The 12,768-nt window shown below is 48.5% G+C and overlaps 1 pseudogene; it reads right to left on the bottom strand.

Annotated features, from left to right (window-relative positions):
• Positions 1 to 478: 478 nt before the first annotated feature.
• Positions 479 to 5,718, bottom strand: LOC147116833 (uncharacterized; annotated as a pseudogene).
• Between the last annotated feature and the right edge of the window lie 7,050 nt (positions 5,719 to 12,768).

Raw genomic sequence — 12,768 nt, forward strand, 5'->3', positions numbered from 1 at the left:
AGAGGGAGCTTTACTCTGTATCTAATCCGTGCTGTAACTGCCCTGGGAGTGTTTGATGGACAGTGTAGAGGGAACTTTACTCTCAATCTAACACGTGCTGTACGTGCCCTGGTTGAGTTTGATGGGACAGTGTAGAGGGAGCTTTACTCTGTATGTAACCTATGCTGTACCTGCCCTGGGAATGTTTCATGGGACAGTGTAGACTGAGATTTACTCTGTATCTAACCCGTGCGGTACCTGCCCTGGGAGTGTTTGATGGGACAGCATAGAGGGAGCTTTACTCTGTATCTAACCCATGCTGTACCTGCTCTGGGAGTGTTTGTTGGGACATTTTAGAGGGTGCATCATTCTGGATCCATCTCATGCTGTTTCTGCCCTGAGTGTGTTTGATGGGACAGTGTAGAGGGTGCTTTACTCTGTATCTGACCCGTGCTGTACCTGCCCTGGGAGTGTTTGATGGGACAGTGCAGAGGGTGCTTTACTCTGTATCGAACCTGTGCTGTACCTGCCCTGGGAGTGTTTGATGGGACATTTTAGAGGGTGCATCATTCTGGATCCATCTCATGCTGTTTCTGCCCTGAGTGTGTTTGATGGGACAGTGTAGAGGGTGCTTTACTCTTTTTCTAACACATGCTGTACCTGCCCTAGGAGTGTTTGATGGCACAATGTAGAGGGAGCTTTACTCTGTATCTAATCCATGCTGTAACTGCCCTGGGAGTGTTTGATGGACAGTGTAGAGGGAGCTTTACTCTCAATCTAACACGTGCTGTACGTGCCCTGTTTGTGTTTGATGCGACTGTGCAGAAGGGGATTTACTCTGCATCTAACCGGTGCTGTACCGGTCCTGGGTGAGTTTGATGGGACAGTGTAGATGGAGCTTTACTCTGTATGTAACCTATGCTGTACCTCCCCTGGGAATGTTTGATGGGACAGTGTAGACTGAGATTTACTCTGTATCTAACACGTGCAGTACCTGCCCTGGGAGTGTTTGATGGGACAGTGTAGAGGGAGCTTTACTCTGTATTTAACCCATGCTGTACCTGCTCTGGGAGTGTTTGTTGGGACATTGTAGAGGGAGATTTACTGTGTATCTGACCCATGCTCTACCTGCCCTGGGAGTGTTTGATGTGGCATTGTAGAGGGAGCTTTACTCTGTATCTAACCCGTGCTGTACCTGCCCTGGAAGTGTTTGATGGGACAGTGTAGAGAGAGCTTTACTCTGGATCTAATCCGTGCTGTACCTGACCTGGGTGTGTTTGATGGGAAAGTGTAGAGGGAGCTTTTCTCTGTATCTAACCCGTGCTGTACCTGCCCTGGGAGTGTTGGATGGGACAGTGTAGCGGGAGCTTTACTCTGTATCCAATCCGTGCTGTACCTGCCCTGGGAGTGTTTGATGGACAGTGTAGAGGGAGCATTACTCTGTATCTAACACGTGCTGTACGTGCCCTGGGTGTGTTTGATGGGACAGTGTAGAGGGAGCTTTACACTGTATCTGTCCCGTGCTGTACCTGTGCTGGTTGTGTTTGATGGGACAGTGTAGAGGGAGCATTAATCTGTATCTAACCCGTGTTGTACCTGCCCTGGAAGTGTTTGATGGGACAGTGCAGAGGGAGATTTACTCTGTATCTGACCCCGTGCTGTACCTGCCCTGGGAGTCTTTGATGGGACACTGTAGAGGGAGCTTTACTCTGTATCTAACCCCTGCTGTACCTGCACTGGGAGTGTTTGATGGGTTAGTGTAGAGGGAGCTTTACTCTGTATCTTACCAGTGCTATACCTGCCCTGGGAGTGTTTGATGGACAGTGTAGAGGGAGCTTTAGTCTGTATCTAACACGTGCTGTATGTGCCCTGGTTGTGTTTGATGGGACAGTGTAGAGGGAGCTTTACTCTGTATCTGACCCGTGCTGTACCTGCCCTGGGAGTGTTTGATGGGACAGTGCAGAGGGTGCTTTACTCTGTATTGAACCTGTGCTGTACCTGCCCTGGGAGTGTTTGATGGGACATTTTAGAGGGTGCATCATTCTGGATCCATCTCATGCTGTTTCTGCCCTGAGTGTGTTTGATGGGACAGTGTAGAGGGTGCTTTACTCTTTTTCTAACACATGCTGTACCTGCCCTAGGAGTGTTTGATGGCACAATGTAGAGGGAGCTTTACTCTGTATCTAATCCATGCTGTAACTGCCCTGGGAGTGTTTGATGGACAGTGTAGAGGGAGCTTTACTCTCAATCTAACACGTGCTGTACGTGCCCTGTTTGTGTTTGATGCGACTGTGCAGAAGGGGATTTACTCTGCATCTAACCGGTGCTGTACCGGTCCTGGGTGAGTTTGATGGGACAGTGTAGGTGGAGCTTTACTCTGTATGTAACCTATGCTGTACCTCCCCTGGGAATGTTTGATGGGACAGTGTAGACTGAGATTTACTCTGTATCTAACACGTGCAGTACCTGCCCTGGGAGTGTTTGATGGGACAGTGTAGAGGGAGCTTTACTGTGTATTTAACCCGTGCTGTACCTGCTCTGGGAGTGTTTGTTGGGACATTGTAGAGGGAGATTTACTGTGTATCTGACCCATGCTCTACCTGCCCTGGGAGTGTTTGATGTGGCATTGTAGAGGGAGCTTTACTTTGTATCTAACCCGTGCTGTACCTGCCCTGGAAGTGTTTGATGGGACAGTGTAGAGAGAGCTTTACTCTGTATCCAATCCGTGCTGTACCTGCCCTGGGAGTGTTTGATGGACAGTGTAGAGGGAGCATTACTCTGTATCTAACACGTGCTGTACGTGCCCTGGGTGTGTTTGATGGGACAGTGTAGAGGGAGCTTTACACTGTATCTGTCCCGTGCTGTACCTGTGCTGGTTGTGTTTGATGGGACAGTGTAGAGGGAGCATTAATCTGTATCTAACCCGTGTTGTACCTGCCCTGGAAGTGTTTGATGGGACAGTGTAGAGGGAGATTTACTTTGTATCTGACCCCGTGCTGTACCTGCCCTGGGAGTCTTTGATGGGACACTGTAGAGGAAGCTTTACTCTGTATCTAACCGATGCTGTACCTGCACTGGGAGTGTTTGATGGGTTAGTGTAGAGGGAGCTTTACTCTGTATCTTACCAGTGCTATACCTGCCCTGGGAGTGTTTGATGGACAGTGTAGAGGGAGCTTTAGTCTGTATCTAACACGTGCTGTATGTGCCCTGGTTGTGTTTGATGGGACAGTGTAGAGGGAGCTTTACTCTGTATCTGACCCGTGCTGTACCTGCCCTGGGAGTGTTTGATGGGACAGTGCAGAGGGTGCTTTACTCTGTATCGAACCTGTGCTGTACCTGCCCTGGGAGTGTTTGATGGGACATTTTAGAGGGTGCATCATTCTGGATCCATCTCATGCTTTTTCTGCCCTGAGTGTGTTTGATGGGACAGTGTAGAGGGTGCTTTACTCTTTTTCTAACACATGCTGTACCTGCCCTTGGAGTGTTTGATGGCACAATGTAGAGGGAGCTTTACTCTGTATCTAATCCATGCTGTAACTGCCCTGGGAGTGTTTGATGGACAGTGTAGAGGGAGCTTTACTCTCAATCTAACACGTGCTGTACGTGCCCTGTTTGTGTTTGATGCGACTGTGCAGAAGGGGATTTACTCTGCATCTAACCGGTGCTGTACCGGTCCTGGGTGAGTTTGATGGGACAGTGTAGATGGAGCTTTACTCTGTATGTAACCTATGCTGTACCTCCCCTGGGAATGTTTGATGGGACAGTGTAGACTGAGATTTACTCTGTATCTAACACGTGCAGTACCTGCCCTGGGAGTGTTTGATGGGACAGTGTAGAGGGAGCTTTACTCTGTATTTAACCCGTGCTGTACCTGCTCTGGGAGTGTTTGTTGGGACATTGTAGAGGGAGATTTACTGTGTATCTGACCCATGCTCTACCTGCCCTGGGAGTGTTTGATGTGGCATTGTAGAGGGAGCTTTACTCTGTATCTAACCCGTGCTGTACCTGCCCTGGAAGTGTTTGATGGGACAGTGTAGAGAGAGCTTTACTCTGGATCTAATCCGTGCTGTACCTGACCTGGGTGTGTTTGATGGGAAAGTGTAGAGGGAGCTTTTCTCTGTATCTAACCCATGCTGTACCTGCCCTGGGAGTGTTGGATGGGACAGTGTAGAGGGAGCTTTACTCTGTATCCAATCCGTGCTGTACCTGCCCTGGGAGTGTTTGATGGGAGATTGTAGAGGGAGCTTTAATCTGTATCTAACCAGTTTTGTACCTGCCCTGGGGGTGGTTGATGGGACAGTGTAGAGGGAGATTTACTCTGTATCTAACCCGTGCTGTACCTGCCCTGGGAGTGTTTGATGGGACAGTGTAGAGGGAGCTTCACTCTGTATCTAACCCATGCTATACCTGCACTGGGAGTGTTTGATGGGACAGTGTAGACAGACATTTACTCTGTATCTGACCCATGCTCTACCTGCCCTGGGAGTGTTTGATGTGGCTTTGTAGAGGGAGCTTTACTCTGTATCTAACCCGTGCTGAACCTACCCTCGAAGTGTTTGATGGGACAGTGTAGAGGGAGCTTTACTCTGGATCTAATCCGTGCTGTACCTGACCTGGGTGTGTTTGATGGGAGATTGTAGAGGGAGCTTTAATCTGTATCTAACCAGTTTTGAATCTGCCCTGGAGGTGTTTGATGGGACAGTGTAGAGGGAGCTTTACTCTGTATCTAACCCATGCTATACCTGCACTGGGAGTGTTTGATGGGACAGTGTAGACAGACATTTACTCTGTATCTAACCCGTGCTGTACCTGCCCTGGGAGTGTTTGATGGGACACTGTAGAGGGAGCTTTACTCTGTATCTAACCCATGCTGTACCTGCCCTGGGAGTGTTTGATGGGACAGTGCAGAGGGAGCTTTACACTGTAGCTAACCCGGGCTGTACCTGCCCTGGGAGTGTTTGATGGGACAGTGTAGAGGGAGATTCGCTCTGTATCTAACCCGTGCTGTACCTGCCCTGGGGGTTTTTGATGCGACAGTGTAGAGCGAGCTTTTCTCTGTATCTAATCCATGCTGTACCTGACCTGGGAGTGTTTGATGGACAGTGTAGCGGAGCTTTGCTCTGTATCTAACATGTGCTGTAAGTGCCCTGGGTGTGTTTGATGGGATAGTGTAGAGGCAGCTTTACTCTGTATCTGACCCGTGCTGCACCTGTGCTGGGTGTGTTTGATGGGACAGTGTAGAAGGAGCTTTACTCTGTATCTAACCCGTGCAGTAACTGCCCTGAGAGTGTTTGATGGGACAGTGCAGAGGGAGCTTTACTCTGTATCTAACCAGTGCAGTACCTGCCCTGTGAGTGTTTGATGGGACAGTGTAGCGGCAGCTTTACTCTGTATCTTACCCGTGCTGTACCTGCCCTGGGAGTGTTTGATGCGACAGTGTAGAGGGAGCTTTACTCGGTATCTAACCCATGCAGTACCTGCCCTGGGAGTGTTTGATGGGACAATGTAGAGGGAGCTTCATTCTGTATCTAACTCGTGCTGTACCTGCCCTGGGTGTAGTTGATGGGACAGTATAGAGGGAGCATTACTCTGTATCTAACCCGTGCTGTACCTGCCCTGGGAGTGTTTGATGGGACAGTGTAGAGGGAGTTTTACTCTGTATCTAACCCGTGCTGTACCTGCCCTGGGAGCCGTTTGATGGGACAATGTAGAAGGAGCTTCACTCTGAATCCATCTCATGCTGTTTCTGCCCTGTGAGTGTTTGATGGGACAGTGTAGAGGGAGCTATACTCTGTATCTAAACCATGCAGTACCTGCACTCGGAGTGTTTGATGGGTTAGTGTAGAGGGAGCTTTACTCTGTATCTTACCAGTGCTGTACCTGCCCTGGGACTGTTTGATCGGACAGTGTAGAGGGAGCTTTACTCTGTATCTAAACCATGCAGTACCTGCACTCGGAGTGTTTGATGGGTTAGTGTAGAGGGAGCTTTACTCTGTATCTTACCAGTGCTGTACCTGCCCTGGGAGTGTTTGATGGGACAGTGTAGAGGGAGCTTTACTCTGAATCTAACCCATGCTGTATCTGCCCTGGGAGTTTCTGATGGGACAGTGTAGAGGAAGCTTTACTCTGTATCTAACCCATGCTGTACCTGCCCTGGGAGTGTTTGATGGGACAGCGTACAGGGAGCTTTACACTGTAGCTAACCCGGGCTGTACCTGCCCTGGGAGTGTTTGATGGAACAATGTAGAGGGAGTTTCACTCTGTATCTAACCCGTGCTGTATCTGCCCTGGGAGTGTCTGATGGGACAGCGTAGAGGAAGCTTTACTCTGTATCTAACCCATGCTGTACCTGCCCTGGGAGTGTTTGATGGGACAGTATAGAAACATAGAAACATAGAGATAGGAACAGGAGTAGGCCATTCGGCCCTTTGAGCCTGCTCCGCCATTCAATGAGATCATGGCTGATCTTCGTCTGAGATCATAGCTGATCTTACCAGTTCAGTACCCCGTCCCCGCCTTTTCTCCGTAACCCTTAATCCCCTTAGCCTTCAGAAATATATCCAATTCTCTCTTGAAAATATTTATTGAATTAGCCTTCACAGCCCTCTGTGGCAGGGAATTCCACAGGCTCACTACTCTTTGAGTGAAGAAATTCTTCCTCATCTCTGTTTTAAATGATTTGCCCGCTATTTTTAGACTGTGGCCCCTGGTTCTGTGCTCCCCGGCCATTGGAAACATTCTCTCTGAATTCAGCCTGTCCAGGCCTGCCATAATTTTATATGTTTCGATGAGATCCCCTCTCAATCTTCTAAACTCCAGTGAGTACAAGCCCAAACTATTTAATCTCTCTTCGTAGGTCATTCCCGCCATTCCAGGTATCAGCCTGGTGAATCGCCGTTGCACTCTTTCCATGGCAAGAACATCCTTCCGCAGATGGGGCGACCAAAACTGTACACAATACTCCAGATGCTGTCTCACCAGCACCTTGTACAGCTGTAGTGAGGTATCCCTATTCCTATACTCGAACCCCCTTGATATGAAGGCCAACATACCATTTGCCTTCTTAATCGCCTGTTGCACCTGCATGCTCTCCTTCAGTGACTGGTGCACAAGAACACCCAGGTCCCTCTGCACTTCCCCATCTCCCAATCTATTGCCATTTAGATAATAATCTACCCTCCTGTTTTTACCCCCAAAGTGGATAACCTCGCATTTATCCACATTATAGTGCATCTGCCACGTATCCGCCCATTCCCCCAACCTGTCCAAATCGCACTGTAGCCTCCTGACATCCTCATCAAAGCCCACCCCTCCTCCTAGTTTAGTGTCGTCAGCGAATTTGGAAATATTGCATCCAATTCCCTGATCCAGATCATTTATATATATTGTGAACAGCTGGGGTCCCAGGACAGATCCTTGCGGCACCCCGCTGGTCACTGCCTGCCACTCCGAAAACGAGCCGTTTATTCCAACTCTCTGTTTTCTATCCGCCAGCCAGTTCTCTATCCACGTTAATACTTTGCCCCCAATCCCATGAGCCTTAATTTTGCATGATAATCTTTTGTGTGGAACCTTATCGAAGGCTTTCTGGAAGTCAAGGTACACCACATCCACTGGCTCTCCCCCATCTATTTTACCAGTTACTTCCTCAAAAAATTCCAGCAGATTAGTCAAACACGATTTACCCTTTGTAAATCCATGTTGACTCTGTCCGATCCTTTCCCCATTTGTCAAGTGCTCCGCTATTTTATCCTTAATAATGGACTCTAGCATTTTGCCCACAACCGATGTAAGGCTTACTGGTCTATAATTCCCTGCTTTCTCTCTACCCCCCTTTTTAAATATTGGGGTAACATTAGCTACCCTCCAATCCACGGGCACTGTTCCCGAGTCAATGGAGTTCCGGAAGATGATCCTTAGAGCATCTGCTATCTCCAGGGCCACCTCCTTAAGTACCCTAGGATGTAGTTTATCAGGCCCCGGGGATTTGTCGGCCTTCAGTCCCCTCAACTTACCCAACACCATATCCCTAGAGATACTAATTTCTGTCAGCTCCTCCCTCTCATTAGTCCCTATGTTTGCCAATATTCCTGGGAGGTTATTTGTGTCCTCCTTTGTGAATACAGAACCAAAGTATGAGTTTAATTGGTCTGCCATTTCCTTATTCTCCATTATATATTCTCCCGAATCGGACTGCAAGGGACCGACTTGGGATTTTACCAGTCTTTTCCTCCTGATATACCGATAAAAGCTTTTGCAGTCTGTCTTTATGTTTGCTGCAAGTTTACTTTCGTATTCTATTTTCCCCTTCCTGATTAATCCCTTTGTCCTCTTTTGCTGTATCCTGTACTGCCCCCAATCTTCCGGTCTGGTGCTTTTTTTTGCCAGTTGATATGCCCTTTTTTTTAATTTTATGCTGTCCCTAATTTCCCTCGTTATCCACGGTTGAGTCACCTTTTTAGGTTTATTTTTATGCCAAACCGGTATAAACATGTTCTGGAATTCTTCCATTCTATCTTTGAATGCTTGCCATTGTCTATCCACTGTCAATCCCCCCAGAAACACCACCCAATCAATCTTACCCAATTCCCGTCTCATACCCTCGTAATTCCCTTTATTTAAGTTCTGGACCTTAGTCTCTGATTCAATTTCCTCACTCTCCATCTCGACTGAGAGCTCGATCGTATTATGATCGCTCTGACCCAAGGGGCCTCGTACAAGAAGATTGTTGATAAGTCCCTTCTCATTGCACAATACCCAGTCTAAAATGGCCTGATCTCGAGTCGGCTCCTCGACATATTGGTCCAGATAACCGTCCCGAAAACATTCCAGGAATTCCTCCTCCTCAGAATTTTTACTAATTTGGGTAGTCCAATCAATATGTAAATTAAAGTCACCCATGATGACAGCTGTGCTCTTATCGCACGCTTCTCTAATTTCCCTTTTTATGCCTTCCCTCACCTCCATATTACTATTTGGAGGCCTATATATCACACCCACTAACGTTTTCCTCCCCTTGCTATTTCTCATTTCTACCCATACAGATTCCGTTTCATCCGAGTTAATATCCTTCCTTTCCATTGCATTAATCCCCTCCTTTACCAGCAATGCTACCCCACCTCCCCTACCTTTTTGCCGATCCTTCCTAAATATTGTATATCCCTGGATGTTAAGTTCCCAGCCTTGCCCACCCTGCAGCCACGTTTCTGTAATCCCAATCAAATCATACTTGTTTACCTCTATTTCCACAACTAATTCATCCACCTTGTTCCTAATGCTTCTAGCATTAAGATACAAAGCCTTCAGGCTTGCTTTTTTCACACTCTCATTATGAATTAGTTTGGCCCTTTGTGTTTCTCTCCTTTGCTTGTTGCTTCTCACCTTTCTACCATCTATTTCTGACTTCATATGACTTCCCTCTTTTCCATTACCTAGGTTCCCATCCCCCTGCCAAATTAGTTTAAATCCTCCCGAACCGCCCTAGAAAATATTACCCCGAGGACATCGGCTCCCTCACAGTTCAGGTGTAGACCGTCCCCTTGGTACAGGTCACTCCTCCCCAAGAACTGGTTCCAATGCCTCAAGAATTTAAATCCCTCTCCTTTGCACCACTGCTCAAGCCACGTATTTAGCTTATCTATCTTACTCTCTCTAAAATTATTAGCTCGTGGCACTGGTAGCAATCCAGAGATTACTACCTTTGAGGTCCTGCTTTTCAATTTAGCTCCTAACTCCCTAAATTCAGCTTGTAGGACCTCCTCCCTCTTTTTACCTACATCGTTGGTACCTACATGTACCACGACAACTGGCTGATCCCCCTCCCCCTTCAGAATGCTCTGCACCCGCTCCGAGACATCCTTGACCCTTGCACCAGGGAGGCAACATACCATCTTGGAGTCTCGGTCTCGGCCACAGAAACTCCTATCTATCCCCCTTACAATTGAATCCCCTATCACTATAGCCCTATCCCTCTTTTTCCAGCCATTCTGTGCTGCAGAGCCAGTCATGGTGCCCTGAACCTGGCTGCTGGTGCCTTCCCCTGATAAGTCATCTCCCCCAACAGTACCCAAAACGGTAAACCTGTTTTGGAGGGAGATGACCGCAGGTGACTCCTGCACTACCTTCCTGCCTTTACCCTGCCTTTTGGTCACCCATTTACTGTCTGAGCTAGCCTTTACCTGCGGTGTGACCAACTCACTGAATGTGCTATCCACAACATCCTCAGCATCGCGTATGCTCCAGAGTGAGTCCATTCGCAGCTCCAGCGCCGCCATGCGGTCCGCTAGGAGCTGCAGCTGGACACACTTCCTGCACACATAGTTGTTAGGGACAGTGTCCCTGATTTCCCACATGGCACAGGAGGAGCATGACACGGGTCCGAGCTGCCCTTCCATGACTTAACCCTTACAATACCCTTTTATTTACTACGATTTAGCTTAATTATTGAATTCTACTTAGAATAAGTTTGTGAAAGTACTCACCAACCAGTCACCTACCTGTTTTCTGGTGTTGTATTTTCACTGCCGCCTCCTGTCCTGGAACCTTTTCCACCTAGGTTAGGCTCCTGAAATAAAATAAATTGAACCAACCTTTTCAACTTCCCCTAACCCCTAAAAGGTTAGAGGAGGTGGAAGGGTCGGAGACACTACACTGTAGTGTTTCGGGTTTAGCAACAGCTCCACCTATATAAGAGTTACTGGCCTCCTGCTCTCCCGACTGCACCAGCTGTGAAAGAAAAAGGGAGCATTACTCTGTATCTAACCCGTGCTGTTGCTGCCCTGGGAGTGTTTGATGGGACAGTGTAGAGGGAGTTTTACTCTGTATCTAACCCGTGCTGTACCTGCCCTGGGAGTGTTTGATGCGACAGTGTAGAGGGAGCTTTACTCTGTATCTAACCCATGCAGTACATGCCCTGGGAGTGTTTGATGGGACAATGTAGAGGGAGCTTCTTTCTGTATCTAACTCGTGCTGTACCTGCCCTGGGTGTAGTTGATGGGACAGTGTGGAGGGAGCTTTACTCTGTATCTAACCCGTCCTGTACCTGCCCTGTGAGAGTTTGATGGGACAGTGTAGAGGGAGCTTTGTACTGTATCTAACCCGTTCCGTACCTTCCCTGGGAGTGTTTGATGGGAAATGTAGAGGGAGCTTCACTCTGTATCCATCTGAAGCTGTTTCTGCCCTGGGAGTGTTTGATTGGACAGTGTAGAGGGAGCTTTACTCTGTATCTAACCGGTGCTGTACCTGCCCTGGGAGTATTTGATGGGACAGTGTAGAGGGAGCTTCACTCTGTATCTAACCCGTGCTGCAGCTGCCCTGAGTGTGGTTGATGAGACAGTGTAGATGGAGCTTTACTCTGTATCTAACCCATGCTGTAACTGCCCTGGGAGTGTTTGATGGGACAGTGTAGAGGGAGCTTTACTCTGTATCTTACCCGTGCTGTACCTGCCCTGGGGGTGTTTGATGGGACACTGTAGAGGGAGCTTTACTCTGTATCCATCTCATGCTGTTTCTGCCCTGGGAGTGTTTGATGGGACAGTGTAGATGGAGCTTTACCCTGTATCTAACCCATGCTGTAGCTGCCCAGGGAGTGTTTGATGGGACAATGTAGAGGGAGCTTCACTCTGTATCTAACCCGTGCTGTACCTGCCCTGAGTGTGGTTGATGAGGCAGTGTAGATGGAGCTTTACTCTGTATCTAACCCGTGCTGTAACTGCCCTGGGAGTGTTTGATGGACAGTGTTGAGGGAGATTTACTCGCTATCTAATACGTGCTGTACGTGCCCTGATTGTGTTTGATGGGACAGTGTAGAGGGAGCTTTACTCTGTATCTGACCCGTGCTGTACCCGCCCTGGGTGAGTTTGATGGGACAGTGTAGATGGAGCTTTACTCTATATCTAACCCGTACAGTACCTGCCCTGGGAGTGTTTGATGGGACAGTGTAGAGGGAGCTTTACTCTGTGTCTTACCCGTGCTGTACCTGCCCTGGGAGTGTTTGATGTGACACTGCATTGGGAGCTTTACTCTGTATCTAACCAATGCTCTCCCTGCCCTGGGAGTGTTTGATGGCGCATTGTAGAGGGAGTTTTACACTGTTTCTAACCCGTACTGCACCTTCCCTGGAAGTGTTTGATGGGACAGTGTAGCGAGAGCTTTACTCTGTATCTAACCCGTGCTGCACATGCCCTGGGAGTGTTTGATGGGACAGTGTAGAGGGAGCTTTACTCTGTATCTAACCCGTGCTGTACCTGCCCTGGGAGTGTTTGATGGGACTGTGTAGAGTGAGCTTTTCTCTGTAACTAACCCTTGTTGTACCTGCCCTGGCAGTGTTTGATCGACAGTGTAGAGGGAGCTTTACTGTGTATCTAACACGTGCTGCACGTGCCCTGGGTGTTTTTGATGGGACAGTTTAGAGGGAGCTTTTCTCTGTATCTGACCCGTGCTGTACCTGCGCTGGGTGTGTTTGATGGGACAGTGTAGTGGGAGCTTTACTCTGTATCTAACCCGTGCAGAACCTGCCCTGGGAGCGTTTGATGGAACAGTGTAGTGGGAGCTTTACTCTGTATCTAACACGTACTGTACCTGCCCTGGGAGTGTTTGATGCGCCAGTGTAGAGGGAGCTTCACCCTGTATGTAACCCATGCTGTACCTGCCCGGGGAACGTTTGATGAGACAGTGTAGAGGGAGCTTTACTCTGTATCTAACCCATGCTGTACCTGCCCTGGGAGTGTTTGATGGGGCAGTGTAGAGGGAGCTTTACTCTGTATCTAACCCATGCTGTACCTGCCCTGG

The sequence above is a fragment of the Somniosus microcephalus genome, chromosome 5 (assembly GCF_052327205.1).
Source record: "Somniosus microcephalus isolate GS21.2 chromosome 5, FLI_Smic_1.0, whole genome shotgun sequence".
In the NCBI taxonomy this organism is placed as follows: domain Eukaryota; kingdom Metazoa; phylum Chordata; class Chondrichthyes; order Squaliformes; family Somniosidae; genus Somniosus; species Somniosus microcephalus.